A 7,058-nucleotide genomic window follows, 5' to 3' on the forward strand; every position below is an offset into this window, starting at 1 on the left:
GGCCTTAAATTATTCTCATCATCTAATAAAGTCTAATGGTTAACCTTACCTACTGACACTTGTTACGCTCCTAAAAAATTTCCCTACATTAATACATAAACATAGTCATTAATTACTTAAACCTGCATTCGCCAAAATTTTCAAGTACAATGCATAGTGAACACTAGTTTAGTTTCTTCATCCGTAGCTTCTTTTTTCTCAGTCTAGAATTCTATAGATAGACCCTTTACTCTTAGACCAAACAACATACAAGTTTCAAAACACCAATTCCGGTCCCTTTTCTCACATCTCGACTAGTGAATATATCCTCACTAAAAAAATCATAAAATAGGCTAATTCACATAACTTTGTTTTCTTGCCAACCAACTCAATGCTCTATTGCTATGTTGTCAAAATCAATCCTAAAGCGGGCGGAAGGCGTTAGTAGCTAAACCCAAAGCCTTGCACCTGCCACCGACTACAGAGCTCCATTTCTCGCACCTCAAACCTAAATCACAACTTTTCCTACTCCACAAACAAGACACCTGAACAGTTCATTAAACAAGTGAGCACCATGAACTTAATAAACTTAACATGAATACTAAAAATTAGTTTCCATGTACAGTCCACAATTTTTATAAAAACCCTTTACTTAATTCGAAGTTAAAACCCATAAAGAACACTTTTTACACAACCTAACTAAAAATTATAGAAAATTGAAATACCAAATAAAAGTAAGTGTATACCTTCCAGTCTGTTTAAGCATATCAAGCATATTAGTCTAGAAAACATGATCAACAACTTCAACACTAACACTAGTACCACTTTGAGGCATAGCAAAAACATCCACAACACCTAACAGTATACTCATCAACAAAATCACCCAACATCAAACCCATCACTTCCATTGTTGAAAGACCTTTTGTTCATCTCAGCCACTTCTTTCTCAAAGCTCATTTCAATGATGGCTTGTCAATTCCACCGAGCTTGTAGATCAGGGCCCAGTGGTTGTGGACTTCCCAGATTCGACATGACCAATAACAACAATGCTTATATGAATCTTTTCCTTACCCATGGTTGTAGTTAATAAAAGTGAAGGAAAAGAGACAATTGGGATATAGATCAGATACGTGCTCATTGCCAAAGGAAAACAAAATGCTGCAGACAAAATGAATCTAAAAGCTGGCACAGATGGGCCTCACAAAGTTAACTAGAAGGGCAATATGATGTAAGATATATATTTGTTTGGGACTACTCAATTACATCATTACTGAAAGCTTGTGAGGAAGAATAAAACCAAGCTTTTGCAGCAAAAGAAATGAATGTACAAGGGAACCTTAGACAAACCTTGTGAATCATATCCACAAGTAGTCATTGCCAAACAACAGCATAACGTATGTACAAATGGAGAAGTCTAAACGAATGTAGTCAAATAACATACTTACACAGCCACGTCCAAACAAAACTAGTAAAATAAACAACTTTTTTTTTTTTGGATGATGTAACCAGTCCTACGCGCCTGGAGGCTTGGCACCCACGCCCGGACAAAATAAACATTAAGCCGCCGTCCTTTGGAACTTGCAGAAAAGCTGTTGGCCAAGTGACATATCCATGCACACTTACTTCTCCAAGTGTACTAGCAAAATCATTTGGAAAGAACACTGCTGGCCTCACTGTCAACCACCTCAGTTAAGAGAATTTTGAAACCCCTCTCCCATGGGCCTACCATGGACAATAGATTGTGGGTTTACTGCAACAATCTCTCCACTAGCAACCTTTAAACCCCGACAAAATACAAATCTCTCATCTTGTTCATAAATGAATAATGCATCTGCATTAATTTTGAACTAATATAAATACCTTTTTAAAGTAATACACCATAAAAAATGCACCAATATATAAAACTATCCAAAAAAATATACCGACTAGGCTGCTTTAATGGAACTTCTACAGTAGGTGTTTCTGGAAACAGGATTTCTTTGAGTTTGGGATGCAAGGCTAAATGTAGACAAACCACATGTTAGCAACTAAGGAAAACCGAAACAACACCACTATAAAGTTCAACAATCCTACCACATGTATGCGTGTGATGCCACTATCATATCCTTCACCATTTGAAGCTCTGTTTCTAACCTGTCCAACTTTGAATTTGTAGTAGTGTTTTCACATCTCAACTCTTCATTTTTCTCAGTAACCAGAGCAGTTTTTTTCACCATGGTACTACTAACACCAAAGACACCCATACCTCTCATACGCCCACTTTTTGTCTTTGCCAAGTGTCGTAGACTAATCCGATTTACACATAAAAAACAGATGGAATAAATATATAAAGATATATACCAATGCATTAAGTATTACTTGCCTGTGCAAGTGCATCATCAACACTCAAAAAATGTTGGATCGAAGGATCAGAATTCACAATTCCTTGAATTTTTTCCTAAAACATTTTTAATTAGTTAGCAATATAAACTAATAAGCTTTGTAAAACTATGAGTGACTGAAGAATAAAATGTAGTCAATTTTTCAGCACTTACAACGATCTCAGGACAATGAATGGTTTTGTCTTTCTTAGTATGGGCTCGAATGTATACCTCGCCTCCCAACCTCCAAGTCGGACTTGAACTTGTTTTCCATGACCTTAAAATATAGGTGTATGTGAGTATAAAAACAACTATGTTAATTTAATCTTCTAATTCCTTTATTGCATCTTTTAAAAAAATAAAACATGCCTAATTATCACACTCCACAAAAGAATTGAACCATACTCACAATGACATGCCGCGGTGGCAGCCATGCTCCTCCCCGCCAAGTGTATTTGGTGCTCTGAAGTTTGAGCGGTTAGCCTTGTTTCTTTTTGCTTGCAGCCTAAGTTAATCCAACAAAAAAAAAATCATTAACTCATTACTACTTAAAGTCGTCAAATACTTAATCAAAGAGGAGTCAAAGAAAAACAGGATTATGTAATTGGGACACTGAAACTTCTCACTCTTTGTGTATTCCGAAACCAATACCACTGCTCTCTGTTCAAAAAAGGAGGGGGTGGAGCTGCTCTCACTGATGCCCAACTTTTACCTTTGATATGGCACTTATACAAGTTATGCCTGTGATTTCTCCAAGCTTGATCCATACTCTCTCTGAGGTACTCTAGTGAAACGTCATCAAAATCAAAATTGTCCTAATATGCATGTAAAAGTAACATTGATTAGTACACATTGTAGTATGTCTTAAAGCAATAAACTCATACTTAAATTTAATAAACATAGTTAAAAGATAATATACCTCCAGAACACTCAAAACTCTTTTTTTGTAGTCAATTGGCACTACACGAAAGTTCTGGTATGTTATTGGAACATATTTCCTAGTGTTCACTCCTAACCCGGTAATAAATGCCCTGGTATCCAGATCTAACCCATTGGGCTGTCCTAGCTCATTAGTACTAACTTTCCTTTTCTTCCCATCAGGTAATGCTTTAGGGCCTTTTGAGGGTCCCTCTTGGTAGAAGAAGTCACCTGCAGGTGTCCCTCCTACATGTGTCAATAATAAATATGGTAACACTAAAATAAAATGTTATAAAACAAGAATGTTTAGGGTACACAAGATATTACCACCTATCTCATTGTCACCCAAATTAGCACCTTGCAAATTGCTACGGTCATGTCCATCACCTTTGGTAATTGCTATCGCCTTCTTGTCCAAAGACACCTTGCGAATTGCTACCATCTTGTTCGTCCAAAGGATCCATAAGTCTATACAGATGAAAAATCCAAGACACCAGTTAGAGTGACAAACACCAAAGTCCCAAACTAAAACTAACAATTAAAGAAGTAACAAGTAAAGATTCTAATAAAGCAGAAGAACTATTTCACAGAGTAAAAGTTTCCATACCAAACTCTTTGGAAGAAAGCTCTGGATTTGTGAAAAACGACATGGGCTGAACCACATATATATAAGCACCTGCATTGTGGAGAAGATGGAGGAAAACTAACTTGCACGACCATGGAGTGTGGGTTTCGTGCAATCTTTCTAGAGGGAGTTAGTTATTTCGCGGGTGTTTTAGAAGAAATTCGATGGTTTGGCGCTTCAATATGCGCGGCAATTCCCATTCTCATTTGTTATCTTTTTGGGTCTGATTCGGGTCACTTATTTTAACCAAGTCCATAGGCAAAAACCATGTTAACCCATTTTCAGAGGCCCACTTGTTTTCTTTTCTTTTTACTATAGTCGAATCGAGTCGGGTTTGACCCAAATCCGAATAGTTCGGGTTTGGGTCGATTTTCATATCTGTTTATTTATTTGCGTCGCGTTCGGATTCGGGTTCGGATATATTTTTTGGTCTTTTTTTGCATTTTTAGTGTTATCCAATCGGGTTGGTCGGGTTCAGATACAAGATTTCAATTTTATTTGGATTCAGATATAGCCATATCCAACCCGAACCCAACTCGTTTCTTGCCCTAGTAGGGGCTGTGGGTGGGGGTGTAAACATGTCTAGCAAACTGGGTGTGCCAAGGGGGTTCAAATTATACTCCAATTTCACACTAATGTATAAATTATAACTATCTACACCCTATAGTTCCCCGCCAATGGATTGAGAGACGCTAAAAAAACAGGATTTTAAACTTCGACGTCACTTGGAGCGACAACCTTAATTAATTACAAATCGACACTTCAGAACTAAAGAGGGATGTGATGCTCATGCCTTTTAACAACTTGTAGGTTAATATATATTGCGCGCATATATATATATAGTTTAAACTTTATATAGTTGATGTTTGAACTCTTCACATTGCTTCGTCCTATTGATTAATTAGATTATAATATTAAACTTAATTTTAAACTGTACCTAACTGCATATAATTAATTAACAATAATAATAATAATATCATCACTTCTTGATTTTAATTATCTCGAAGTTTGTAACTAGCTAGATGATTATCACTAATTTTTAAAGTTTAATTCGATAAGTATATAAGTGAATCATGAATGTTTCTTGAATGGAACAAATTAATATTGGTGTTCTTTTGGAATTTGAACAAAAACTTGACTGAATATATTTAAAAGAGTCTAAAGTTGTATTTGTATGTAGTCTCAATATATATATATATATCATCTTAAACCTCATTCCATATTCAAAATTATTACAATTATGCTTCTTCTATTCGAAAAACAATAAAAAATAATAATATTAATGTAAAAGGTTTTAATTTCAGTTAAAAGAAATTAAGAGAAGTCAACAATGATAATAGAAGATTTTGTGATAGTTTCTGCAACAATTTGGAACAATTACTATTTCCAACGGCTAAATTACATCGAGCAAATTTAAAAAAACTATCGAGGATAACAATGCGACGGTTTTTCTTACCGACATCTATGATGTGATACATTTCCCAACAAAAAATGAGTGTCAAAGAGTTGCAATTATAAAATATGACGAACTCGAAAAATTTGTGATGGTCATTTACTAGTACTTGCAGTCTTAAACCGTTGCTAGGTAACGACAATTGATGAGTATCGAGGAAGCTCTTGCTCGACTGTTGGGAAAAATCAAATTTTTGGTAGTGATTCCAGTCTCTACTGATCATTTCGTCACCGTAAAACGGCGCGAAGTGGTCACCAGTAAAAGCTTGTTCTGGTAAAATTCGGCGTTGTTGAGCCATTGGAAGTTTGAATACGGTTTGAGGTTTGTAGAAGGTAGGGGGAAGCAATGAGGGACACCTCACTAAAAAGAACGATGGTGGTGGTGGTGTGGTGGCGCGGCAGCACCAATTTTTTTTTTTTTTTTTTATTTTGATTTTCCGGTGGTTTTTGTTGATGTAAATTGGTGGAGGTTGTGGGGCGGCGCGGTTGGAGGAGATTTGGGTTGGGTCTTGGATTGTGGGCGTGGGTTAGTTAGGTTTTGTTTTTAATTTATTTTTTAGGTCGGGTTTGAAGCTTTGTTAATGGCGGGTTGTGGAAAAAATGATGAACTGATGGTGAAGGTAAGGGCGCGGGTGCGCTGCCGGTGGGCGCGGGTTGGGCCCAAGCCCAATTCGAAATTTGTGAATTTTTCGATTTTTCGCGAAACTTCAAATCAAAATTGCCGCTTCGTTACAGGTCCGATTTTTGCGAATGAGATATGGAAATGATTAGGAGAGAATTTCCAATCCAATGATCCATAAAACACTCTATTCTGACCGTGGATGATATATAAGATAGTGGAAAATGCCTCGAAGTGCGTGCATGACGTACGTTATGCGAACGACTGAACTCTAAATTTATAGATTATGTCAACCCGAATCGAAATACAATTAAACGGCCTAAGCAATTCTAATGGGACATAAAACATTTTAGGATCGAAATTTAACACCCACCCCCAAACAAATTTTTTTACAACGGAAGCTTAGAAAATTTGTTTTTAGCGATGGGTCTTTTAAAGTCGATACCGAGACTTCCTAGATTTCTATGTTTATTTTTTTAATATATATATATATTAAAAAAATAAACATAGAAATCTAGGAATATATATATATATATATATATATATATATATATATATATATTTACTTTTAAAAAGAAAAACAATAAACAAGAAAGACATAATTCACCCCATAGAGAAACATGACTCAAAAATCCGAGAAAACATGCAAGAGTGGAAAACGTGAATTATGTCAAACATGGACTTAGGATCCGGTACTTACAGCCACACACTCCGTAGGGAGGCCCCGGTTACCTTAATGGTGCACTCACCAATATATGGAAATGAAAGGAAATGCACCTAACACAAAAGTTGAGTCGTTTATAGTCAGATACTCGAGACTTTATCTAAAAATATGTATGAACATGCAGTTTATCATATATCAACAACTGAAATAGTTGTGGATCATTCCATAAATAAATATCACAGAAAACATATCCAAACACAATCAAGCACCAAGATTTCCTATGACACAACCTAGTAAAATAAAAGCGAAGTCGGATAACCCTATTACGAAATCTAGCATGCACCTTCTTTTTTATTTTTGAACGAGAGGGTGTCCTAGTGAAGAAGTGTGGAAAAGTGAATGGTTGTGGAAGATATAGTGGATATGGATAAGTTGTAGAAG

This window comes from Coptis chinensis, chromosome 8, assembly GCF_015680905.1.
Source record: "Coptis chinensis isolate HL-2020 chromosome 8, ASM1568090v1, whole genome shotgun sequence".
NCBI lineage: Eukaryota > Viridiplantae > Streptophyta > Magnoliopsida > Ranunculales > Ranunculaceae > Coptis > Coptis chinensis.